Source organism: Taudactylus pleione, unplaced genomic scaffold (assembly GCF_031769625.1).
Source record: "Taudactylus pleione unplaced genomic scaffold, aTauple2 ptg000093l, whole genome shotgun sequence".
NCBI classification, from domain to species: domain Eukaryota; kingdom Metazoa; phylum Chordata; class Amphibia; order Anura; family Myobatrachidae; genus Taudactylus; species Taudactylus pleione.
Genome location: NW_028284495.1, coordinates 25,380,116 through 25,406,153, shown reverse-complemented (window position 1 = coordinate 25,406,153; position 26,038 = coordinate 25,380,116). Strand labels below are relative to the sequence as shown.

Here is a 26,038-nt window from a genome sequence, read left to right as displayed (position 1 = left end):
GTGGTTTTAATCGTAAATCCACATGCATACAGCATTAATAAATGGTGCTATGCATGCGGTAAGTGGCGGGATGTATTGCATTGAAAATGCGATGCTTGATACATCCCACCCAATAATTTATAGTAATTACAATAAAATAGGCAGTTTAAGGAGTGATTTACTAATGTGCAGCTTACCCATTTTTATGAGCCATTTGTAATTTTTACAAATGGAAAGAAAAAAATGTATCAAGTTAGACCAAATGTAATAGCCCGGAATATGCGGTAGCCGGCGTAATTTCAGTGAGCTATCACTAGATTTAAAGTAGCAATTAGTTTAAAGAAAGAACCAACCTGGTTTTGCCTTTAAACTAAATGATGCTTTAAGTGTAATGACTATTTCGCCAGGATCACACCAGCTCCTGAAAATCCCAGGCTAATACATTTGGTCCTCGGTCTGCAAAATTGCAGGTCAGGCATTTTGCTTAGATGTGGTTCTGATAGGCGAGATTGCATGACATTTCAATATGAGTTGGGTTCTATATTATCTGGAGTGATTTTATATACTATAGCTAAGTGATAGGCAACACAGCAGTATTAAGTTTATATATTTTAATGGAATAAAACAATTATAAATAGTATTCCAAATGTTCTTTACATGTGCTGTTAACTAGTCTTTGGTTGGTATAAGTGATGTCACCTCCCTGAAATATTTAGAATTTAATATGAGTTTTTTCTTTTAATTATATTCCTTTAAGGGAATGGACAATTTTAGAAAATAATATTGTGCAGAGGGATCACATTCATAATCTTAATTTTAAGAAGTAAAAAATAGCCCCACATGCCCCTAAAAAATAACTGCAGTGGCAGCCCCACATGACTCTACCCAAAATACCACACATGCCCCTACTTGCCAAAAAATGATCCCACAAGCATTCAGATCCCACTTGCCATAACAATTTGGACCATATACCCTCAGAACCCATAAATAGTATAAAGCTCCCCCACATGCCCTTCAGACTTTCTCACTTGTCCTAAAGGCCTCTCCAAATGCCACTCAGACATTCCAATATGTCACTGAAACGTTCCCATATGCCCTGCAGATGTTCCCATGTGCTACTGAAACTATGCAAACTCATTTTTAATTTTTGATGTGGAGTGCCAGCTATCCTAAGGGAAACTTCGGAGGGAACTAGTTACTTAGATGGTTTGATCAGCCTTTCGACTGATATTCACACCACACACAGCTACCAAACATGCCATTTTTAATCTTACTTTGTCATCTATTTATATTGCATGCTCCATGCCAGATTCCAGCATTAATATAAGTGAGCCAATATTCTATATAGGTCATTATCAAAATAAATTATTTATAAACCTAATGTGCAGGGGCGGATCCAGAACAAAATGACAGGGGGGGCACTATGATGGAAGGGGAGGGGGGACTTTTTTGTGTGCGCCCTTGGGAAAGGGGATGTAGCCTCACAACAAGGGGCATGGCCTCAAAGGGAATACTGTATCTACAAGTCACGCCCTTGTTGGAGAGGCAATGGGTGACTCCAGGAAGAGGTAATGGGTGATGCCAGGGAATGGGTGACAGGGGGAGTCAGAGGGTGATACCAGGGGATGGCAGTGGGTAATGTATAGGATGATGGGGAGAGGCAGTGGGTGACAGGAGAGATGGGTGATGAGTAGTGGGAAACGGAGAGGCAGTGGGTGACAGGAAAGGGTGATGGGGAGAAGCAGTAAGTGATGGGGAGAGGGTGACGGGAACAGACAGTGGGTGATAGGGAGAAGCAGAGGGTGATGCCTTGCAGAGGGCAGAGGAAGACAGGAGAAAGAGGGTCATGGGGAGATAGCGATGCAGGGAAGAAGCAGAAGGTGACAGGGAGAGGGTGACAGGGAGAGGCAGAAGGTGACAGGGAGAGGCAGATGGTGACAAGGAGAGGGTGACAGGGAGAGGCAGTGGGTGACAGGGAGAGGGTGACAGGGAGAGGCAGAAGGTGACAGGGAGAGGGTGACAGGGAGAGGCAGAAGGTGACAGGGAGAGGCAGACAGTGACAAGGAGAGGGTGACAGGGAGAGGCAGTGAGTGACAGGGAGAGGGTGACAGGGAGAGGCAGAGGGTGACAGGGAGAGGGTGACAGGGAGAGGCAGTGGGTGACAGGGAGAGGCAGATGGTGACAGGGAGAGGCAGTGGGTGACAGGGAGAGGGTGACATGGAGAGGCAGAGGGTGACAGGGAGAGGGTGACAGGGAGAGGCAGTGGGTGATGCCAGGGATAGGGTGTCATGGAGAGGTAGTGGGTGATGCCAGGGATAGGGTGTCATGGAGAGGTAGTGGGTGACACCAGGAATAGGGTGACAGGCAGTGGGTGACGCCAGGTAGAGGGTGAAAGGCAGTGGGTGACAGTTAGAGTATAATCGGGAGAGGCAGTGGATGATATATAGGAGGACACAGGGCTGGAAGGAAAGAGGGCATATATGGTGGTAGGAGAGGGGAACACTAAGCTGGAGAAGGGGTACACTAGGCTGAATAATGGAGGGACACTGTGACTGGACTGGTTGGGGGTTTCTTGCTGAGGGGCAGTTAGATGGAGGCAGTGGGATGGTTGGGGAGGGAAGGGGGTAGACACTGGGATGGGGGAGTCAGGGGGACACTGGGATAGATGGGGGGCACTGGGCAGGATGAGAAAGGGGGCAGTGAGAAAGGGATGGGAGGGAGGATCACTGTGACTGGACTGTTTGCATAGTACCTGTGCTAAATAGAATTGCACATAGTACAAGTGCTGGGGTTTTGGAATTGTAGAGAGAGAACAGATCAATGATCTGCAACACAAAAGATGTGATCTGTGGAACTGCTTTTCCACATCTTTTGTTTTTACAGCTCATTGGACTCTCTCGCTGCAATTCCAAAACCTTGGCACATGTACTATGGGCCTGATTCAGAGCCGAAACGCTCTTTCAGAGCTCTGAATCAGGGCCGTCCTTCTCTTTTTTAGAGCAGCCTCCTGGCTGCTCGCATAGCTTTGGGTGACCACCCACAGCTATAGCGAGCGGCCAAAAAGATGGGTGTGATGGTCAAGACCATCACGACCATCGGACTTGCGACGAGACCCTTGTGGTATGGTCTCGTCTGCCGCAAGCCCTGGAGTGCTTTCGGCTCTATCAGAGCCGAGAGCAATCCCACTGACATCACTTGTGATGTCAGTGGGGCCGGCCTCAGATGGTAGGCGTTCCCATGGGAATGCCTCACTCTGGGCAACCACGCCCCTGGCATGCCCCCCAAAGGGGGCATGCTGTCACTCACCATCGACAGCACGCCCTCTTTGTAGCGAGACCCATAGTGACAGCTTGCCCGTCGCTATCTGAGTCTCGCGCATGCGCACTACGGAGCCGCCTCTGTCGTGCGCATGCGCACTGGGCTAACATCGACCTGCTTGCGAGCGCTCATCGCTCGCGCGCGGGTCTGAATTAGAATCTATGTGCAATTGTAATATATTTGGCACAGGCACAGCATGTGAATACGAAATAAAAATACACCTGACCTTACCTATATGGTGGTTTCTTTGCTATGGGGAACCTCTGAAGTAATTGATCCTCCCTGGGCAGACAATGTCTTCAGTCGGTATTCACTATTCATGTAGGAAATCCCATTGTCCAGAAGATGCCTGTTTGTGTAGGAATATAACTAATGTCATTATCATACAACAGAGGTTCAACCAGATTCGCCACCTGTGTCCCCTCTGGCCTCCTGCCCACGTGTCACTCCAGCCTCCTGCTCCATGTCTCATCTCTCCCCGTGTCTTTCCAGCTGCATGTCCCATGTCATCTCCAGCCTCCTGCTCACTGTGTCACCTCCAGACTCCTGCTCCCTGTGTCACCTCCAGATCCCTGGAACATTCCAGCTTCCTGCCCTGTGTCTCCTCCAGCCTCCTGCTCACTGTATCACCTCCAGACTCCTGCTCCCTGTGTCACCTCCAGATCCCTGCAACATTCCAGCTTCCTGACCCTGTGTCCTCTCTGGCCTCCTGCCCACGTGTCACTCCAGCCTCCTGCTCCATGTCTCATCTCTCCCCGTGTCTTTCCAGCTGCATGTCCCATGTCATCTCCAGCCTCCTTCTCACTGTGTCACCTCCAGACTCCTGCTCCCTGTGTCACCTCCAGATCCCTGCAACATTCCAGCTTCCTGACCCTGTGTCTCCTCCAGCCTCCTGCTCGCTGTGTCACCTCCATATCCCTGCGCCATTCCAGCTTCCTGCCCTGTCTCTTTCAGCCTCCTGCTCCCTGTGTCACCTCCTGCCCCATGTCCCCTCCAGCCACCTGTATCTCTCCAGCCCCCTGCCCCGTATCGCCTCCAGCTCCGTGTCACCTCCATCACCATATCCCCTCTGGCCTCCTGTATCTCTCCTGCCCCCTGCCTTGTGTTACCTCCAGCTGTTTCACCTCCAGCTCGCTGTGTCATTCAAGCTTACTACTCTGTCATTCTAGCCTCCTGATCCCTTACTGCCTTATGACACTCCAGCCTCCTGCCCCCTTGTCTTTCCAGCCTTCCATCCCCTTGACAATAAGAAATTATTGGTCACTGGGATGTATCAAAATACACATCCAGGGACAGGGGCTGCGATATGAGTTTGTCCCTGCAATGTGTAGAAGTAAAGTGATGGCCGATGATCACCTTCACACTTTTTACTGGATTCCATGGCACTACTGTGCATGCGCGGTCTACTGACCATGCATTGTCAGCTAATGCCATATAAAAACGACGTTAGCTGCTCACCGAAAGACATTTTATCTGACAGGCTGAAACCCATCAGATAGTGTGGGCATTCAGTGTATAGCCACCAAATCTGCTGTTCTCCCCTGCAGAGGAAACATTTCCCTGTTCCTACCCGGTGAATGAACAGGAGAAATTTTGAGTGGTCGGCTGCGGCACAGAACACGCCAACAATTGGATCAGTTGGGCATGTTTGGGAGATCTTTTATGCCCTTCCGACCGATCATTGCTGATCAGTCGTGACCATACACTTTGCAAGTACTGGCCCCATCTGTTGGATCGGGCTGATAACACAGGTCTGCGAGATTTAAGGTATTGAATGCTTTTTTAATAATACTTTTATATTCTTAATTATACTCCTGCGTACATCAAGAAATAGTATATTAAAAAAATTGCCACATCACATTTTTACCCTCAATTTTTAAGAAAAAACAAGAAGTTTAATTGTTTTTGACATATTTATTGTGAAATCCAAAGAAGTGTAGATGATATCACTGTGTTTTTGTCTTAATTACATAATAAAATAACAATAAAATCAAACAACAATAGAAACAAGACCATAATTATTGAAAAAATTGTTAATATCTTGTTTTTTTTTTGTCTTCAAACTTCGTTTTGACACTTTTTGCTTATAAGCTTTTTGTCGTCTCTGTGTATCATCCAGCAGTAGTCAGCCATCATGCTGATGTCCCAATGACCCTGGTGTCTTCTTTCTACATCTTTAACGTCTGGGTGGAACCGTTCGCCCTTTTCTTCACTGTAGTCTCCGAGATTATTAGTGAAATGCTTAATATGGGAATTCAAAAAATGTACCTTTAAACTCATATTGCAGCCAAGGTTTCTGTAACTATTAAGCATTTCCCTGACAATTTCTTTGTAGTGTGGAGCCTAAACATATTGAAATCACTTGTACTGTATGAGTGGTGTGTACTGTATATGTACTGTGCAGGGGCGTAACTAGAACTTTGTGGGCCCCATAGCAAAATTGTGAAGGGCCCCCCACCGACTCGGGTCTACAGCAGTATCGGTATCCTAACAGTTGGGTTGCCGATTACATCCCATATGTATTGTATATACATACATAATATATATATATATATATATGTTGCAAATGTGTTAGGTGACCAGCGGCTGACGTATAGTGAAAAGTGTGTAAACATAAACCTGTGAAATATAAAATACACAGTGAAAACTATATAATCACAATTTATTGTTTATAAATTTAAAAAAAAATATATATCTCTCTCTCTAAATCCTGTGCATACAAGCACGGATGATTCAAAATAACAGGTTACCACAATGTGCAAAAGAGTGCTAATAAATATTTAAGATGACGTTATAAAATACATTTCATACTCATAAATACATCTTAAAAGCAATAGGAGTATATTGATTTAAATATTTAAAAAGCCAAACCGCACAAAGAGATCAGTGGATAGAACCAAGTAAAGAGAATATTTTTAAAAATTCTTTAAAAAGTATAAAAACTTTTTCTAAGAATATAAATGGGAAATTTCTGCAAAAAGTGCTTATCTGTATAGTTCATTCAGTCATGAAGGCAGCTCTCTCAACGCGTTTCATCCATGGGACTTCATCAAGGGGATCCCCTTGATGAAGAAAAAGTTTTTATACTTTTTAAAGAATTTTTAAAAATATTCTCTTTACTTGGTTTTATCCACTGATCTCTTTGTGCGGTTTGGCTTTTTAAATATTTAAATCAATATACTCCTATTGCTTTTAAGATGTATTTATGAGTATGAAATGTATTTTATAACGTCATCTTAAATATTTATTAGCAGTCTTTTGCACATTGTGATTATATAGTTTTCACTGTGTATTTTATATTTCACTGGTTTATGTTTACACACTTTTCACTATACGTCAGTCGCTGGTCACCTAAAACATTTGCAACATTTTTGAATAGGGCTCATCCAAAAAGTCCTTTTATGTTTGGTTTTAGCTGACACCTTTTACACTAAGGGAGTACGTATTTTATATGGTTCTTGTGTATTTGATCTTCTGAAAAACCTTAAGGTGGCGCCGACACATTTTTGGTATATATATATATATATATATATATACATACATACACATATGTATAAACATGTATTTATGTATATACACATGTACAGTATATACACATATATTTATAGACACACACATACAGTATATATAAATACATTATATGTATAAATACATTATATATATATATATATATACACATACACATATACACACACATATAATGTATTTATATATCTATATGTGTATATTTTACTCACTCCTTGGTGGGTCCGGGTGTGCAGAGGGAGGGGTAGCCCTGAGTGGTCGTGGCAGGCCAGGCAGAGTGCAGCACTGGTGGGTCCAGGTGGGGTGGCAGGTAGGGTGCAGGAACAGCTGGGGTCCTCTCTCTGTCTGTGGGCCAGCGGGGACTGTATTGTGGCCTGGCAGCTAATCAGCTCACTGCCTGATGGCGCTCCATACGCCTGTATAGCTGGAGTATCGGGCCGGCCCTGCAGTCGCCGGGAGTCCCCTATCCCCCATCTGCCGAGGGGAGTCAGTAGACTCTTAAGTCCAGGGGAGGAACCTGTCCCATGGGGAACCAGCCAGGACTCCCTCTATCCCGCCGACCCTCTCTTTAAGCCCGGGGAGGGAGGTTTGACAGTATCCTCATTCCCCCCCCGATCACCAGTAGCCGACTTTTGGGCTCCGAGGGGAATAGACCCAGCCTCCCACCCACTGGCCTTTTCTTTAAGCCGGGGGGGGGGGCAAGTGTTTGTGAGTAACCCTCCCCCACTCCCACCTCGGCACGGCCGCCCGCTTTACCGCCGCAGAGTTTTAATAAATAGTGGAGGGGTAGAAAGGCTGCAGGGTGCAAGGAGTTGCTTGCTGGGCCGGCGGGCCCCCTAAGCCGCCGGGCCCCATAGCGAGTGCACCCCTTGCACCCTCCATAGTTACGCCACTGGTACTGTGTGTGTGTGTATGTGGTGGTAGGCAGGGGTTAAATGAGCTGGCACAGGGCAAAACTGTTGCATCTGTTGTATTTGGTTCCACGTTCGCCAACTTACCTTGTAGTTGTAGTTGTTGTGTGCGTGCAATGTTCCTTTAGACAGTATGGGGTTTAGGCCCTTTGTAAATTTCAGCTCCAGGCCCATGTGGACCTTAATCTGGTACTGGGCTGGGGGAAGTTTTATGATGAGAACTGAATTGCAACATTTTTATTTATTTTAATTTTTTTCTACGGCCGCTCGCAAAGCTGTGGGAGACCACCCACAACTTGTGCGAGTGGCCAGGAGACCATCGCGATAATCGCGACCATCGGCCTTGCGATGAGACATTGCGGTAGGGTCTAGGCTGCCCCAAGGCTGGAGCAGGAAGTCCACTACTGACATCAGTAGTGATATCAGTTTGCCCGCCCAATAAATGGCAGGCATTCCTAAGGGAACGCCTGCGTTTGTCCAGGAACCCCTGCCACCCTCCCACAAAATGGGGCGAGCTGTCACTCACCATCGACAGCCGTCCCGTCTTGTTGTGAGCCCCGTAGCGACTGAATTTCAGTCGCTCAGCAGGGCTCGCGCACGCATCGGGCCGCTTGCGAGCGCACAGCGCTTGCGAGCGGCTGTGAATGAGCTCCAATGTTTTATAATAAATGTAGGCAGAATACATATATAAGTTTAAAGAATATGAAAAAATTTACATTCATTTGCAGAAAAACGTGATGCGATATGCAAAATCGGGAGTCATTTTCTTGTTCAGAAGCCAAAAATCTATAAGTATCACATAAATTTGTTAAAAAAGCTTTTTCATCGCAGACCTGTGTAATTGCATAATATATGCCCAGCTTAAGAAAGCTCTTATATAGTGTAATTATTAATTTCACTGCTTGAAACTTTTCGCTACTTCAAGTCTGGATACAGAAGACGTCTGACCACATGTACTTATTATTCATCACAAAAGCTGAAAATGTGAAGTCATTTTTATGCAGCAAATAATAAATGATATTATTAGCAAAGGCAATATAAATTAAGCACAATCAGATAACTGGTTTAACGACCTCTTAAAACATAGACTTGAAATGGAGCCAGAATGAACAGGTTGGGAAATTACCATAAAAGAGCGAGCTTTTAAGTATGCACTGTTTGCTTAGCGCTGATCTTATGCTGATGAAGGTCTGACACATTCTCTTCTGTTGCGTCCTTTGCCGTGTCTGTCAGCGGTTACTGTCAGTGATTCTATGGCACCAGAATTTTTTTTTAATATTGTATCTCTGTCTCCTAATATTTTGTTTTCTGCTTAACAGAAGCGTCTTTCCGGAAGATAACCAGCAGACATGGCTCATACTATTTATTTATTTGTAAAATATTGCTATGAAATCCTACAAGTCATGAAAAGGCTGCAAATGACTAGTGACATTTTACTGATCACAATAATCTGAGCATACTGTTACTCCACAGCAGGTTATGCCTTGGAGTGCTTTTATTGAACAGAGGAGCTCATTTAGACCCGTTTGCTATGTTGCGCTCTCTCGCAGCCGTCAGGGGGCGGATATGCAAATTCCGCGATCGCACGGCCAGGCTTAAGGATGACCTCTATGTTTTAGAGAGCGACGACAGAGTGATTGCACGCCGGTGTAATGACGCCCACTTTTCATTCTAAGCACACATCATCTCCAGGAAGTGTATGATTAATCAGTAACAACGAGAGCCAGCAGAGCTGCTCGCAACCCTTGAGGTAGACCCTATACTGCGATCACTGCAGGCTGAAATACAACCAGGTGACGTGTAATATATCGCTTCCATGTTAATTATGCACGGCCAAAGAACGGCGTTTGGATGGTCAGACATGCCTACGTTCGTTCATCCACTCCCCCATTTTCCTGGACCTTCCCATGTTACCACCACAAATGGCACGATTTGACACTCAAAGCAGCGCTCAGTCTTTGTGCTACGAGTGCACGATTTCTGAACGCAGTGACTGGATCACGCACGCGCACTGCGACTTATACACATGCACAGTTTGCAACAATCACACGGCTGCGAGAGAGCGCAGCATAGCGAACGGGTCTGAATGAGCTACAGAAAACAATCATCATATAGACATATTGGGCCTAATTTACAGTTACAAGCAAATTGGTACAAAGAAGGATGCACAGAGATGAGTATATTAATGATACTGCCTTAGAACCTCTATACACTCCTTCCTATACCTTCTAATATCCTGCCTATACCTTCTAATATCCTGCCTATACCTTCTAAGGATGACGCTAATTTGCGTACGCAGTCATACAGTAAATAAAGACTTCAGACCTGGAATCTGTGGTTCCAAAGCACAAGTATTATTCAAGTAAAAGTACAGTCAGTTACACGCTATTGATCCAGACACAATTTAGGCGAAAAAGGATTATACAGACCCAAGTACAGTATACATACGCAGTGCTTCGGACCAGATGTTAGGCATCAGCAAGAAACCCCTCGTCAATCAGCATTCAGCACGAAGACTAAAAACCCAGTGTTGAAGCACACATATTTATACCCCCCAGAAATAGACAACACAATAGAGAAGTTTGTTGCTGATGCCATTGGTTCCCAAGGGGGATGCATCTGTTACGGAGCATTTAACAGGCTGATTCAAATAGACCCAACCCAGCCTCTAACAACTGGGGGTCTCTGGATTCCCGCCTCATGCAACATCCTAACAGTTGTTCATATAATATACATTTTGTTGCTTGAAGTCTCTGCGGTCCATAAGTTGAGAATGCATGATGCGATCTCCACGCCGATGATACCGGAATACTGTGGAAAGAGTACGCATCAGTACAAAACCAAACACGGCTCACTTAGCATGTATAAAACCTTAGTTACCAAATAATCTTTATTTCACAGCATTTATACTAAATGAACAAACTTAAATCTTATACCTTAAAGCTTATGGAACCTTGTATGTGGATATGTAATGTGTGAGTATGCGGGGTTTGATATAAAGATGCTAGTTAACTTGGAGCAGATGCGTGCGCATAAAGCTAATAAACATCGTTTTCATATAGGATCTTATGCATTCGCTAATATGCGACTAGTTAACAGCGCAATTGTGCGTATTAATGTGTATATGAGGAATGGTGAAAGATGCAATCGCATGGTGCTAATAGTAATATCGCCATATGTACTTAAATGTGAATTTATCTACAATGGCCCTTGGGTGGCCATTCGCAAAATGGCTTCTTGCGATCTCATTTCCAAGATGGCGTCTTGCGGCCAGTCGCAAGATGGCGTCGCTGCGAGTTAATTTTAAACTGATCTTGTCTCAGCCAATAATCCAGCTTCGACAATATTCACCTGTGTGCAAGTGTATGCATCTTGCGGTAGACCGTCCCCTATATGTATTGGCAGACCCTATAGATGATATAGATGCAGCAGTGTGTGATGGAGGGCAGTCCACACTATAGATAAGTTAACCAAGTCTTTATGTTATTTACCAGACAGAACAGGTTATCAGAATGACACAGGTTTCATGTAGCAGGTATGAACAATGAGTACATAGTGCACATATAATACAGTGGCATATCTATAATGGGTGCAGCGTGTGGCACGCATCAGAGTCTACTCTATGCACTGCCAGCTAAAGAAGAGACGGCCTCAATGGAGACTGCACACGGACCCCCTCCTCTCTTAATACGCCCCTGATATAATTGATGTACCAGATCCAGCCAGGAATGTATAGGTGAGCAGAGGTGGTATGCGGATGAATGGTAACACACACCTGTGTGTATACATACAGTGGTGGCAGTGGAGTATGCACATACTGGTTTTTATATATATATATATATATATATATATCTATATATATAGATATATATATATATATATATATATATATTGAAAGGGAAGGATCCCGGCGCCAACTTAGAGATTTAAAGAGGACTCTTTAAAAGGTGTATCAATATACATTCTCCCTTCAGGTAAAAGGGTGTCTGCTATACCCAGAGTAATATAATTTTTGGTGAAATCGTTATGTGTAAATGTTCAAAGTGTACCAGGTAATACAGCGACTGACGTATAAATAAAATGGTTTTTGTGCAATAGTGCTTGCAAGTATGGTACCGTATATACTCGAGTATAAGCCGACCTGAATATAAGCCGAGGTACCTACTTTTACCCCAAAAAACTGGGAAAACTTATTGACTCGAGTATAAGCCTAGTGTGGGAAATGGCAGCAGCTGGTAGTGCCCCCAGTAGTAATTCCCCCTGGTTGTGCCCCCAGTAGTAATCCCTCCTGGTAGTGTCCCCAGTGGTAATCCCCCCTTTCAGTGCCTCCAGTAGTAATCCTCCTCTGGTAGTTCCCCCAGTGGTAATCCCCCCTGTAGTAATCCCCCCCTGGTAGTGCCCCCTGTAGTAATCCCCCCCTGGTAGTTCCCCCAGTGGTAATCCCCCCTTTTAGTGCTCCCTGTAATAATCCCCCCCTGTAGTAATCCCCCCCTGGTAGTGCCCCCTGTAGTAATCCCCCCCTGGTAGTTCCCCCAGTGGTAATCCCCCTTTTACTGCCCCCTGTAGTAATCGCCCCCTGTAGTAATCGCCCCCTCGTAGTGCCCCCTGTAGTCCCCCCCCCAGTAGAGGGAGACGTGACAAGAATTTAAAAAAAAAATCACTTACCTGAAACTCCCGCTCCTGGTCCCGCCGCTGTCCGCTCCTCCGGCCGCGTTGCATGGAAGAGACGTCGTCATGACAACGTGTCTCCCATCACCCACTGTGGGAGCCGGAAGATGGCTCCCGCAGTGGGAGCAGCAGCAGCCGCTGAGAGCCTGACAGACTCTCAGCGGCTGCTGATTACACCAAATACGCAGCTGCCAGCTCCGGCGGCTGTGTGTTTGGCAGTGTGTAGCGCTGACCAAACTCCGTCCGGTCAGCGCTACACTTGACTCGAGTATAAGCCGAGGGGCACTTTTTCAGCACATTTTTTGTGCTGAAAAACTCGGCTTATACTCGAGTATATACGGTACATACAACATGTGTTTATAAGATGTGCAAATAGTGCTTGCAAGTATAATACATACAACACGTGTTTATAAAAATAAATAACACATTTTAATATTAAAAAAGGGGGGACCTACATAAGTTAGGTCTGTTTGAATGAATACAGCAAGTGCAATTGTTAAATATATACAAATTTCAATCGTGCTGATAAATCAATAAATAAATAAATAAATATGCCTTATATAAGATTCATATATTCATATAAAAGTTAATGGAAGGATATATAAATATATAAAAAACAGGAGAAACATATAAGGTCAAAGCATAAAAGGATCAATATATATTAACAATTTTAAACTGATATTTAAAAGGTTCTTAAATTGTTAAAAAAGGGAGGTAAATAGATAATCCAAGAAGTAGCTTAGAAGGTATATCTTATCTGTATCAGTTCATTCAGGCAAAGGCAGCTTTTCCCAACGCGTTTCAACCGTTTAGGGACTTCATGAAGGGGTACAGACATTCAGTGGTTACCACTTTATATACCCACTGTTAAACAAGATTAAAGTGTCTCAGTAGACTAATTAGTGATGTCACTTCCGGTTAGTTAAAAATCGGAATTGTGTTAATTCTCTTTAGTCTCATTAATTAATGTACGTAATGGGAGTTTATGCAGTGATATAAGTCATTTCCAGATGGTATTGCAATTATAAGCCATATCCCGATCGTTTGCCAGCTTGCGTTCTGGCCCGCTTCCACTTACGCCCACCGATGTCATCATTACAAGTTCCGGCGTGTGCATAGGTGCAACATGACGTTCTCTCCTACCGCTCCGCTTCATGATGAATCTTCTGCCATGTTGTTGTGGTCCGTCTGGTGTCCGCATCATGATCACTTAGCCGCCATGTTTTCACAGTCCGTCTTAGCCCTTTTCAGGTATAGTCGTAAGCATCCTCAGTTAGTAATCTCACTGCCCCGCTCTGTGTTATGGTCATGTTGTATCACATGGCCTTTCTCTGCATCATCGTTGCTAGGATTACCCGACTGTTATTCCTTTAGGTTCCGTTTGCAACTAATGATGGTTAGAGAAGGAAAACATTTTCAGCAATATAACTCATTTAAAACACGCTTTAAATGCCTAACTATCACATGAATCGGCATGATAACTAAAAAAGTTATTAAATTTGTAGCAGGACGAAAAATATGTTCAGTATAAAATTAGAAGAAAAAGTACTAATTCCTATGTATGTGGATCCCAGAGAAATAGAAGCCCATGAGTCAAGGTAGAAAATTTGTATTTCTGATATTTTGTGAAAAGTGCTTAATGAAGAACAAAGAAAAAATGTACATAATAAAAAGTTTTTTTAAACATTTTTTGGGGTAATCCAATGTATATAATCCATGAAAATGTAAAAAATATAAAAAATAATAAATAAATTAATAATAAATAAATTCAAGTCGATAGTCCAGTTCTTCTTAGATGTCCAGATAATGGATTGGAGATGTAAAAATGGCTTTAGCAAAGTTTGTGATTCTTAGGCTTGCATGTGGACCCCTTTCCTTAATAAATGGTCTGAGTGGCTACTCTGTGCTCTGCTGTGGATAACATCAACTACAACACTGGGTATTCCCAGGAGGTCCCCCATTCAAGTACTAACCCAGCTCAATTATACTTAGCTTCCAAGATCAGACGAGATTGGGCGTCAGTACAATGGTAAGTTTGTAGGTAATACAGGGTATCCACAGCTACCAACTCATCCATCATAGGAAAGGGGCAATCTCGTAACTTTTGTTAAAGCCATTTGGAGTCATCGTGTTTAATTGGAAAATCCAGAACATTTCACGCTGTGAGAGTTTCTTGCCAAGGTCTCCTCCTCTTTCCCCCAAGGTTACTTGTTCTATGGCCTTGAAAGTACATTCTTCAGGATTAGATCTATGATGACTGATAAAATGTCTGGATACTGCGTGTCCTTCAACTTTGTTCTTGATATTGTGGACATGTTCTTGAATCCTTAGTTTTAGGGGTCTTTTGGTCTTCCCTACGTACTTCAGACCACATTGGCATTCTAATAGATAGATGATCGAAGTTGAATTACAATTCATAAAGTGCTTTATCTTGAATTCTTGAGAGTCGTTGTGATTATAAAAGACCTTTCTTCTTGGATGGAGGTATCTGCAAATATTGCAGCGGCCACATTTGTAGCATCCCAGACATGGAGGAAGTATGTCATTTTTTCTTCATCTCTCAGCATACTTGGCGAAAAGGAATCTTTTAGACTTTTTCCTTTTCTTTAGAGGACAGTGGGTTTAGGAGGAAGAATATATTTTAAAATCGGGTCCATGAGCAGTAGATTCCAATGTTTCTGGAAGCTCCCCTTGATTCTGTTCTCATGTCCATTATACCTGGTCACAAAAGGTACAAAATTCTTTTTGTCTGTAGTTTCCTTATATTTCAATAGGTCTTGTCTCTTTAGATTTTTTGTTCTTTCGGCTGCCTTGTTCAAAAGTGCCACTGGATATTCTTTCTGCGTGAACCTTTCAGTATATATTTTGATCTGGTCTTCGCAATCACTCTTTCTAGTGCAGTTCCTCTTAATTCTATGGTATTGGGATTAGGGAATATTGTTTTTCCATTTCCTTAGGTGTCCACTCTTGTAATGTAAATAGCTGTTGGTATCCACCTCTTTTATGTGGGTTTTGGTGGTCACTTTCCCTCCCTCCTGTTTCAGAACCAAATCCAAGAATTCTACTGAAGTGTCACTAAAATGGGACGTGAATTTTAAATTCATGTCGTTATTCTCGATATGTGTTAAAAATAGTTTAAAAACCTCCTCTGTTCCATTCCAGATAATAAGGATGTCATCAATGTACCTTTTGTACACGATTAGTTTATCCTTGTAGGGATTGTTAGTGTACACATATTCTTTCTCCCAATGGCCCATAAAAATATTAGTGAAACTTGTCGCGAAAACAGTGCCCATCGCTGTGCCACACACTTGGCGATAAAACACATTTAAAAATTTAAAATAATTGTGTTTAAGTATAAAAGTCATAAGATCACATAAAAATTTGCAGTGGTTGGTACCCATATGTTCATCTTCCTCCATAACTGCTCTACAAGCATCTACACCTTTTGTGCAGGTGTACAGAGCTTGTACATCTATAGTGATCCATTTGTAAGTGTCTTTCCATTCAAATTCTTCCAAGTTTTGTAATAGATTCATAGTATCTTTTAAATAAGAATCTAGTTTGACCACATATTTCTGCAAGAATACATCCACATATTCTGAAAGGTGTGAAGTGAGTGAGTCAATGCTTGCCACAATAGGTCTTCCTGGTGGATCAATCGAGGATTTATGGATCTTTGGTAGAAAATAAAAAATGGGGGTAGTAGGATTGGTTGTCATCAGATATTGATATTATTCTTTACAGAGAGTTCCATTACGGAGACCTTGTAGAAGTAATATTCTAAGTTCCTCTATATATTTGTCTAGAGGATCCTGTTGTAGCATTGTATTCAAGGTGTTGTCTCCCAACAGTCTGGTTGCTTCCTTCAGATAGGCTTGTTTATCCATAATAACCAAGCCCCCCCACTTTATCAGCTTGTTTGATGATAATCTTTTTGTTCTTTTGTAATTCTTTGAGGGCATGTTTTTCGTCATTTTTAAGGTTCTGCCTAGATATCTTCTGTATGCTCGGTTGACATAGATCCTTCTTCACTTTTTCATAAAAAATTTCTATGTGGCTGCTTTTAGACTCCAACGGGTAGTATGTTGATTTGCCTTTTAATCCAAATTTTGACATTGATTCAAAAATCTTAATTGACGCTATTTACTTCCTTAGAAAATGCCTTTTCAGAGTTAAATTCCTCACATACTTATTCAAGTCTATGAACACTTCGAATTTATTCATGTTTGTTGTTGGTGCATAATTGAATCCCTTGCTAAGTAAATTTATTTCTGGTTTCGTCAAAATGTGCGAAGAAAGGTTGAAGATGACAATGCTTTTGAGGTCTACTGGAAGTTCCTCCTTTTGACAATTCTTCCTCCCATTGCCCCATTTTCCTCTCCTTCTCTTATTCTTCTTTTTAACGGTGATGCTACTGTAGCTGTTTCTTTCAAGAGAGGGTTGACTGGGTCGTGCCATGTGCTTGGGCCCGGTGATAAAAAATGTTGTTCAGTGTCACTGTTTGAATCCAGTCTCTGTAGTGTAGAAAATCTATTCCTTAGATTGGGTCTGAATTTTGGTGATGGTCTGGGATCTTCATCCCTAGAACTAATCAAAGTCCTCTGTGGTGGATACTTCCAATGCTGTTCGATCCTGCTCCTATCGGTTCGTTGTGTGTGATTCGTAGTAGTAAATCTGCTCCATTTCTTAATTTTGTTAGTAGCATAGTCCTGTTTGTTTCTTTGAAATTTCCTTTCTTTGCCTTTAATGACTGTTTTCTCTATTTTCTCTAGCTTCTTTATGAGAACTTTTTAATTTTCTTTATAATTCTCCTCTGATTTAAATTCCTCCATAATTATTTCTTTATTCTTAATCTACTGTTCCAGCTGTGTCATTACAGCATTTTTCTCACTGATGATCAACTGCATGAGATTTAGGGAACATTTATGTAGAATTTTGTCCCATTTTTCAATAAAGCTCTCTTTGTCGAGGCTAAAGATTGGATTCTTTAAAATTCTTAAACCTCTAGGGACCCTATTGACAGATTTAGTTAAAAGTTTTTCCATATCCCAAAAGTGATTGTCCAAATTTTCTATTGGAATTTCTGTGACTGGTGTTGTGCTGGTCTCATTAAAAATCCTCTGACATAGGTCATTCCTTCTATTGGCTCTTTCATTCATTCGAAACATTTTTATATATAATGACAATGATCTAAGGAGGCTGCCGAGGTACAATAAACCAAAAGTAGTGATGTTTTGAAAGGGAAGGATCCCGGCGCCAACTTAGAGATGTAAAGAGGACTCTTTAAAAGGTGTAGCAATATACGTTCTCCCTTCAGGTAAAAGGGTGTCTGCTATTCCCAGAGTAATAGAATTTTTGGTGAAATCCTTATGTGTAAATGTTCAAAGTGTACCAGGTAATAGAGCGACTGATGTATAAATAAAATGTTTTTTGTGCAATAGTGCTTGCAAGTATGGTACATACAACATGTGTTTATAAGATGTGCAAATAGTGCTTGCAAGTATAATACATACAACACATGTTTATAAAAATAAATAACACATTTTAATATTAAAAAAGGGGGGACCTACATAAGTTAGGTCCGTTTGAATGAACACAGCAAGTGCAATTGTTAAATATATACAAATTTCAATCGTGCTGATAAATCAATAAATAAATAAATATGCCTTATATAAAATTCATATATTCATATAAAAGTTAATGGAAGGATATATAAATATATAAAAAACAGGAGAAACATATAAGGTAAAAGCATAGAAGGATCAATACATATTAACAATTTAAAACTGATATTTAAAAGGTTCTTAAATTGTTAAAAAAGGGAGGTAAATAGATAATCCAAGAAGTAGCTTAGAAGGTATAGCTTATCTGTATCAGTTCATTCAGGCAAAGGCAGCTTTTTACCAACTCGTTTCATCCATTTAGGGACTTCATGAAGGGGTACAGACATTCAGTGGTAATCGCTTTATATACCCACTGTTAAACAGGATTAAAGTGTCTCATTAGGCTAATTAGTGATGTCACTTTCGGTTTGTTAAAATTGGAATTGTGTTAATTCTCTTTAGTCTCATTAATCAATGTAGGTAATGGGAGTTTATGGAGTGATAGAAGTCATTTCCAGATGGTATTGCAATTATAAGCCATATCCCGATCGTTTGCCAGCTTGCATTCTGGCCCGCTTCCACTTCCGCCCACCGATGTCATCATTACCGATTCCAGCGTGTGCATAGGTGCAACATGACGTTCTCTCCTACCGCCCGCTTCATGATGATTCGGCCGCCATGTTGTTGTGGTCCGTCTGGTGTCCGCATCATGATCACTTAGCCACCATGTTTTCATAGTCCGTCTTAGCCCTTTATCAGGTATAGTCGTAAGCATCCTCAGTTAGTAATCTCACTGCTCCCGCTCTGTGTTATGGTCATGTTGTATCACATGGCCTTTCTCCGCATCATCGTTGCTAGGGTTACCCGACTGTTATTCCTTTAGGTTCCGTCCGCAACTAATGATGGTTAGAGAAGGAAAACATTTTCAGCAATATAACTCATTTAAAACACGCTTTAAATGCCTAACTATCACATGAATCGGCATGATAACTAAAAAAGTTATTACATTTGTAGAAGGACAAAAAAATATGTTCAGTATAAAATTAGAAGAAAAAGTACTAATTCCTATGTATGTGGATCCCAGAGAAATAGTAGTTCATAAGTCAAGGTAGAAAAGTGTATTTCTGATATTTTGTGAAAAGTGCTTAATGAAGAACAAAGAAAAAATGTACATAATAAAAAGTTTTTAAAATATTTTTTATTTTTTGGGACATCAAAGGCCTTGAGCATTATATATCTGTCAATAGGGTCCTTAGAAGTTTAAGAATTTTAAAGAATCCAACCTTGACATCTCGACAAAGAGAGCTTTATTGAATAATGGGACAAAATTCTACATAAATGTTCCCTAGATCTCATGCAGTTGATCATCAGTGAGAAAAATGCTGTAATGACACAGCTGGAACAGGAGATTCAAAGAGACAAACAGGACTATGCTACTAACATTAAGAAATAGAGCAGATTTACTACTACGAATCACACGCAACGAACCGATAGGAGCAGGAATGAACAGCATTGGAAGTATCCACCACAGAGGACTTTGATTAGTTCTAGGGGTGAAGATCCCAGACCATCACCAAAATTCAGACCCAATCTAAGGAATAGATTTTCTACACTACAGAGCCTGGATTCAAACAGTGACACTGAACAACATTTTTTATCATCGGGCCCAAGCACATGGCATGACCCAGTCAACCCTCTCTTGAAAGAAACAGCTACGGTAGCATCACTGTTAAAAAGAAGAATAAGAGAAGGAGAGGAAAATGGGGCCATGGGAGGAAGAATTTTCAAAAGGAGGAACTTTCAGTAGACCTCAAAAGCAAGGGCATCTTCAACCTTTCTTCGCACATTTTGATGAAACCAGAAATAAATTTACTTGGCAAGGGACTCAATTATGCACCAACTACAAACATGAATAAATTCGAAGTGTTCATAGACTTGAATAAGTATGTGAGGAATTTAACTCTGAAAAGGCATTTTCTAAGGAAAGAAACGGTGTCAATTAAGAATTTTGAATCAATGTCAAAATCTGGATTAAAAGGCAAATCAACATACTACCTGTTGGAGTCTAAAAGCAGCCACATAGAAATTTTTAATGAAAAAGTGAAGAAGGATCTATGTGAACCGACCATACAGAAGATATCTAGGCAGAACCTTAAAAATGACGAAAAACATGCCCTCAAAAAATTACAAAAGAACAAAGAGATTATCATCAAACAAGCTGATAAAGGCCCCCCCCCTTTATCAGCTTGTTTGATGATAATCTCTTTGTTCTTTTGTAATTTTTTGATTATTATGGATAAACAAGCCTATCTGAAGGAAGCAACTAGACTGTTGGGAGACAAAGGCCTCCTATACAATGCTACAACAGGATCCTCTAGATAAATATATAGAGGAATTTAGAATATTACTTCTACAAGGTCACCGTAATGGAACCCTCTGTAAAGAAGAATATCAATATCTGATGACAACCAATCCCACTACCCCCATTTTTTATTTTCTACCAAAGATCCATAAATCCTTGATTGATCCACCAGGAAGACCTATTGTGGCAGGCATTGACTCACTCACTTCACACCTTTCAGAATATGTGGATGTATTCTTGCAGAAATATGTGGTCAAACTAGACTCTTATTTAAAAGATACTATGAATCTATTACAAAACTTGGAAGAATTAGAATGGAAAGACACTTACAAATGGATCACTATAGATGTACAAGCTCTGTACACCTGCATTGAACACACAAAAGGTGTAGATGCTTGTAGAGCAGTTATGGAGGAAGATGAACATATGGGTACCAACCACTGCAAATTTTTATGTGATATTATGACTTTTATACTTAAACACAATTATTTTAAATTTTTAAATGTGTTTTATCGCCAAGTGTGTGGCACAGCGATGGGCACTGTTTTCGCGACAAGTTTCACTAATATTTTTATGGGCCATTGGGAGAAAGAATATGTGTACACTAACAATCCCTACAAGGATAAAATAATCATGTACAAAAGGTACATTGATGACATCCTTATTATCTGGAATGGAACAGAGGAGGTTTTTAAACTATTTTTAACACATATCGAAAATAACGACATGAATTTAAAATTCACGTCCCATTTTAGTGACACTTCAGTAGAATTCTTGGATTTGGTTCTGAAACAGGAGGGAGGGAAAGTGACCACCAAAACCCACATAAAAGAGGTGGATACCAACAGCTATTTACATTACAAGAGTGGACACCTAAGGAAATGGAAACACAATATTCCCTACTCCCAATTCCACAGAATTAAGAGGAACTGCACTAGAGAGAGTGATTGCGAAGGCCAGATCAAAATATATACTGAAAGGTTCACGCAGAAAGAATATCCAGTGGCACTTTTGAACAAGGCAGCCAAAAGAACAAAAAATCTAAAGAGACAAGACCTATTGAAATATAAGGAAACTACAGACAAAAAGAATTTTGTACCTTTTGTGACCAGGTATAATGGACATGAGAACAGAATCAAGGGGAGCTTCCAGAAACATTGAAATCTACTGCTCATGGACCCAATTTTAAAAGATATTCTTCCTCCTAAACCCACTGTCCTCTTCAGAAAAGGAAAAAGTCTAAAAGATTCCTTGGCGCCAAGTATGCTGAGAGATGAAGCAAAAAATGACATACTTCCTCCATGTCTGGGATGCTACAAATGTGGCCGCTGCAATATTTGCAGATGCCTCCATCCAAGAAGAAAGGTCTTTTATAATCACAATGACTCTCAAGAATTCAAGATAAAGCACTTTATGAATTATAATTAAACTTCGATCATCTATCTATTAGAATGCCAATGTGGTCTGAAGTATGTAGGGAAGACCAAAAGACCCCTAAAACTAAGGATTCAAGAACATATCCACAATATCAAGAATAAAGTTGAAGGATACGCAGTATCCAGACATTTTATCAGTCATCATAGATCTAATCCTGAAGAATGTACTTTCAAGGCCATAGAACAAGTAACCTTGGGGGAAAGAGGAGGAGACCTTGGCAAGAAACTCTCACAGTGTGAAATGTTCTGATGACTCCAAATGGCTTTAACAAAAGTTACGAGATTGCCCCTTTCCTATGATGGATGAGTTGGTAGCTGTGGATACCCTGCATTACCTACAACCTTACCATTGTACTGACGCCCAATCTCGTCTGATCTTGGAAGCTAAGTATAATTGGGCTGGGTTAGTACTTGGATGGGGGACCTCCTGGGAATACCCAGTTTTGTAGTTGATGTTATCCACAGCAGAGCACAGAGTAGCCACTCAGACCATTTATTAAGGAAAGGGGTCCACATGCAAGCCTAAGAATCATGAACTTTGCTAAAGCCATTTTTACATCTCCAATCCATTATCTGGACATCTAAGAAGAACTGGACTATCGACTGGAATTTATTTATTATTTTTTATATTTTTTACCTTTTCATGGATTATATACATTGGACTACCCCAAAAAATAAAAAAAAATAAAAAATTAAAAAAAACTTTTTATTATGTACATTTTTTCTTTGTTCTTCATTAAGCACTTTTCACAAAATATCAGAAATACACATTTTCTACCTTGACTCATGGACTACTATTTCTCTGGGATCCACATACATAGGAATTAGTACTTTTTCTTCTAATTTTATACTGAACATATTTTTTATCCTGCTACAAATTTAATAACTTTTTTAGTTATCATGCCGATTCATGTGATAGTTAGGCATTTAAAGCGTGTTTTAAATGAGTTATATTGTTGAAAATGTTTTCCTTCTCTAACCATCATTAGTTGCGGACGGAACCTGAGGGAATAACAGTCGGGTAATCCTAGCAACGATGATGCAGAGAAAGGCCATGTGATACAACATGACCATAACACAGAGCGGGGCAGTGAGATTACTAACCGAGGATGCTTACGACTATACCTGAAAAGGGCTAAGACGGACTGCGAAAACATGGCGGCTAAGTGATCTTGATGTGGACACCAGACGGACCACAACAACATGGCGGCCGAATCATCATGAAGCGGGCGGTAGGAGAGAACATCATGTTGCACCTATGCACAAACGATCAGGATATGGCTTATAATTGCAATACCATCTGGAAATGACTTCTATCACTCCATAAACTCCCATTACCTACATTGATTAATGAGACTAAAGAGAATTAACACAATTCCAATTTTAACAAACTGGAAGTGACATCACTAATTAGCCTAATGAGACACTTTAATCCTGTTTAACAGTGGGTATATAAAGCGATTACCACTGAATGTCTTTACCCCTTGACGAAGTCCCTAAATGGATGAAACGCATTGGTAAAAAGCTGCCTTTGCCTGAATAAACTGACACAGATAAAATATACCTTCTAAGCTACTTCTTGGATTATCTATTTACCTCCCTTTTTTTAACAATTTAGGAACCTTTTAAATATCAGTTTTAAATTGTTAATATGTATTGATCCTTCTATGCTTTGACCTTATATGTTTCTCCTGTTTTTTATATATTTATATATCTTTCCATTAACTTTTATAAGAATATATGAATTTTATATAAGGCATATTTATTTATTTATCAGCACGATTGCACTTTGTATATATTTAACAATTGCACTTGCTGTGTTCATTCAAACGGACCTAACTTATGTAGGTCCCCCCTTTTTTAATATTAAAATGTGTTATTTATTTTTATAAACACATGATGTATGTATTATACTTGCAAGCACTATTTGCACATCTTATAAACACATGTTGTCTGTACCATACTTGCAAGCACTATTGCACAAAAACCGTTTTATTTATACGTCAGTCGCTCTATTACCTGGTACACTTTGAACATATATATATATATATATATATATATATTGTGATAGAAACACTGGAAAAGTTTGGAATGGCTTCTATGTGTGTCCCAGGTTCCTGTCCTATGTCTTTTGAAATCCCAGGAGAAGTCTGTTTGACAAAACAGACTAGAAATGTCGACTTTGGTGAAAAGCCAGAATGGGTCCTGGGGGTGTGGATGTGAGGAGAGGGAGGGCTCCATCCACAGGCCACTCCAGGTGTTGGGCCTTTCAGCCTGGAAGCAGGCTCATTAGGGCTTGCACCTGGAAATGGCTGATATAAGCTGGGTTTAGTTGTGGTTGAGTGTCTCACACCTGGGAGAGCAGGCCCACAGGATAGCTTGGTCTGAGACACTGTTTGAGACAAACCTGTAAGTACTGTGGATGTGAACTTGTTTAGTTTTCTCATAGTGAGGGAACCTACTGTCTAGTTAGAGCCCAGACGGGCTAGGATTTTGTTTATGTTTTATTATGTTTATATGTCTTGTACAATAAAGACTGGCTCCATCCAGCTTGCATGAGAACCCCAGAACTGTGTCCTGTTCTCTGGCTGCTGTGTTTGTAAAGAGAGAGTCCATCTACCCCAGGAGAGGAACCCCTATCCCAACTGTGTCACAATTCGTGGAGAATGTGGGCAGTCACACACTGAAATTGCAGCAAGGAAAAATTTTCCTTTAAAATTTAAAGGGACAGACACGAGATTATGGAATCCATGAAGATGGCGTCAGCAGATGCTCAGAGAGGCCAGGTTCTGCTTTCAGCCTACCCCTAAAGACAACATGAAGGACATTGCAAAAAGCCTTGCTTCAGGCTACGTCCGCTCAGCAAGATGCTACCAGGGCTCAGCAGGAAGCTACCAGAGCTCAGCAAGAATCCACCCAGGTGCAACTATTGGCCTTGGAGGCAGCCCTCAGGCAACAACAAGTCACTATCAAGGAATCCCACCAGGCCATAGTGGAAAACAGCCAAGCCATAAAATAACACCTAGTAGCCCAGTCTGGAGATGCTTCCACTGACCCTCCAACCCACACTTGCTCCATACGCCCTAGTAATTTTTTACAGAAGATGACTCCAAGTGATGATGTGGAGGCGTATCTCACGGCCTTTGAGAGAACTGCAGAAAGGGAGAGTTGGCCCAAGGAACAGTGGACAAGTCTTGTGGCACCCTTCCTGTCTGGAGAACCACAAAAGGCCTACTATGATTTGTGCCTGGCTGATGCAAAGGACTATGTAAAGCTAAAACAGTAGATCCTAACTCGCTTGGGAGTCACTACATTTGTTCATGCCCAACGAGTCCACCGCTTGGAGTTACAAATGGAAAAGCCTCCACACACAGATGCATGACCTCGTCCATCTAACCACAAAATTTTGTGAGGGAACCTACAGTCTAGTTAGAGCCCAGACGGGCTAAGATTTTGTTTATGTTTTATTTTGTTTATATGTCTGGTACAATAAAGAATGGCTCCATCCAGCTTGCAAGAGAACCCCAGAACTGTGTCCTGTTTCTCTGGTTGCTGTGTGTGTAAAGAGGGAGTCCATCTACCCCAGGAGAGGGACCCCTATCCCGACTGTGTCACAATACATATATATATATATATATATATATATATGTCTCGTATACACAGTGATGCACTTCAGCGCAAAATAGTTCTTAGAGTATCCAGATAATTTTCCAAGATGTATCGGCTGCTTGATCCAAACAATCCTCTTGCTGGGAGGATTCCAAATTTTCTAAGACATGCAAACAAAATAGGAACAGCACACTCGTGAGGTATCAAAAAAATGTTTCACTTGTAATAATGCTCAAACACATAGAAAAAAGAAACACTACATAACCCGGTCAGTAGGTCTCATCAGCCGGAAGATTTTCAACCACTGCCGCCGAACGCGTTTCGTCGATGACACCCCTGACAAAGTCATCGACAAAATGCGTTGGGAGTGGCTAATACGGATGTGAGATGCTGAAGTCACCTGCTACACCTAGAAGCTGCGGTGGCGGCGGTTGAAAATCTTCCAGCTGATGAAAGCTACTGACCGGGCTATTTACAAAGTTTCTTGAGTTTCATGAGTGCGCTATTCCTATTTTGCAAGTGTGTCCTGATGAAAGGGCTGATGCCCTGAAAAGTAGACCAATAAAGGCACTGCTATGTGACATTTTGATAGAGCCCATCGAGTGCTGTGTTCTTTTGGACTGC

At 41.3% G+C, this 26,038-nt stretch overlaps 2 pseudogenes; one reads left to right on the top strand and one right to left on the bottom strand.

Moving 5' to 3' along the window:
• Positions 1-14,325: 14,325 nt before the first annotated feature.
• LOC148526894 (5S ribosomal RNA) lies at positions 14,326-14,444 on the bottom strand (annotated as a pseudogene).
• Positions 14,445-22,138: 7,694 nt separating this feature from the next.
• Positions 22,139-22,257, top strand: LOC148526893 (5S ribosomal RNA; annotated as a pseudogene).
• The last annotated feature ends 3,781 nt before the right edge of the window (positions 22,258-26,038 follow it).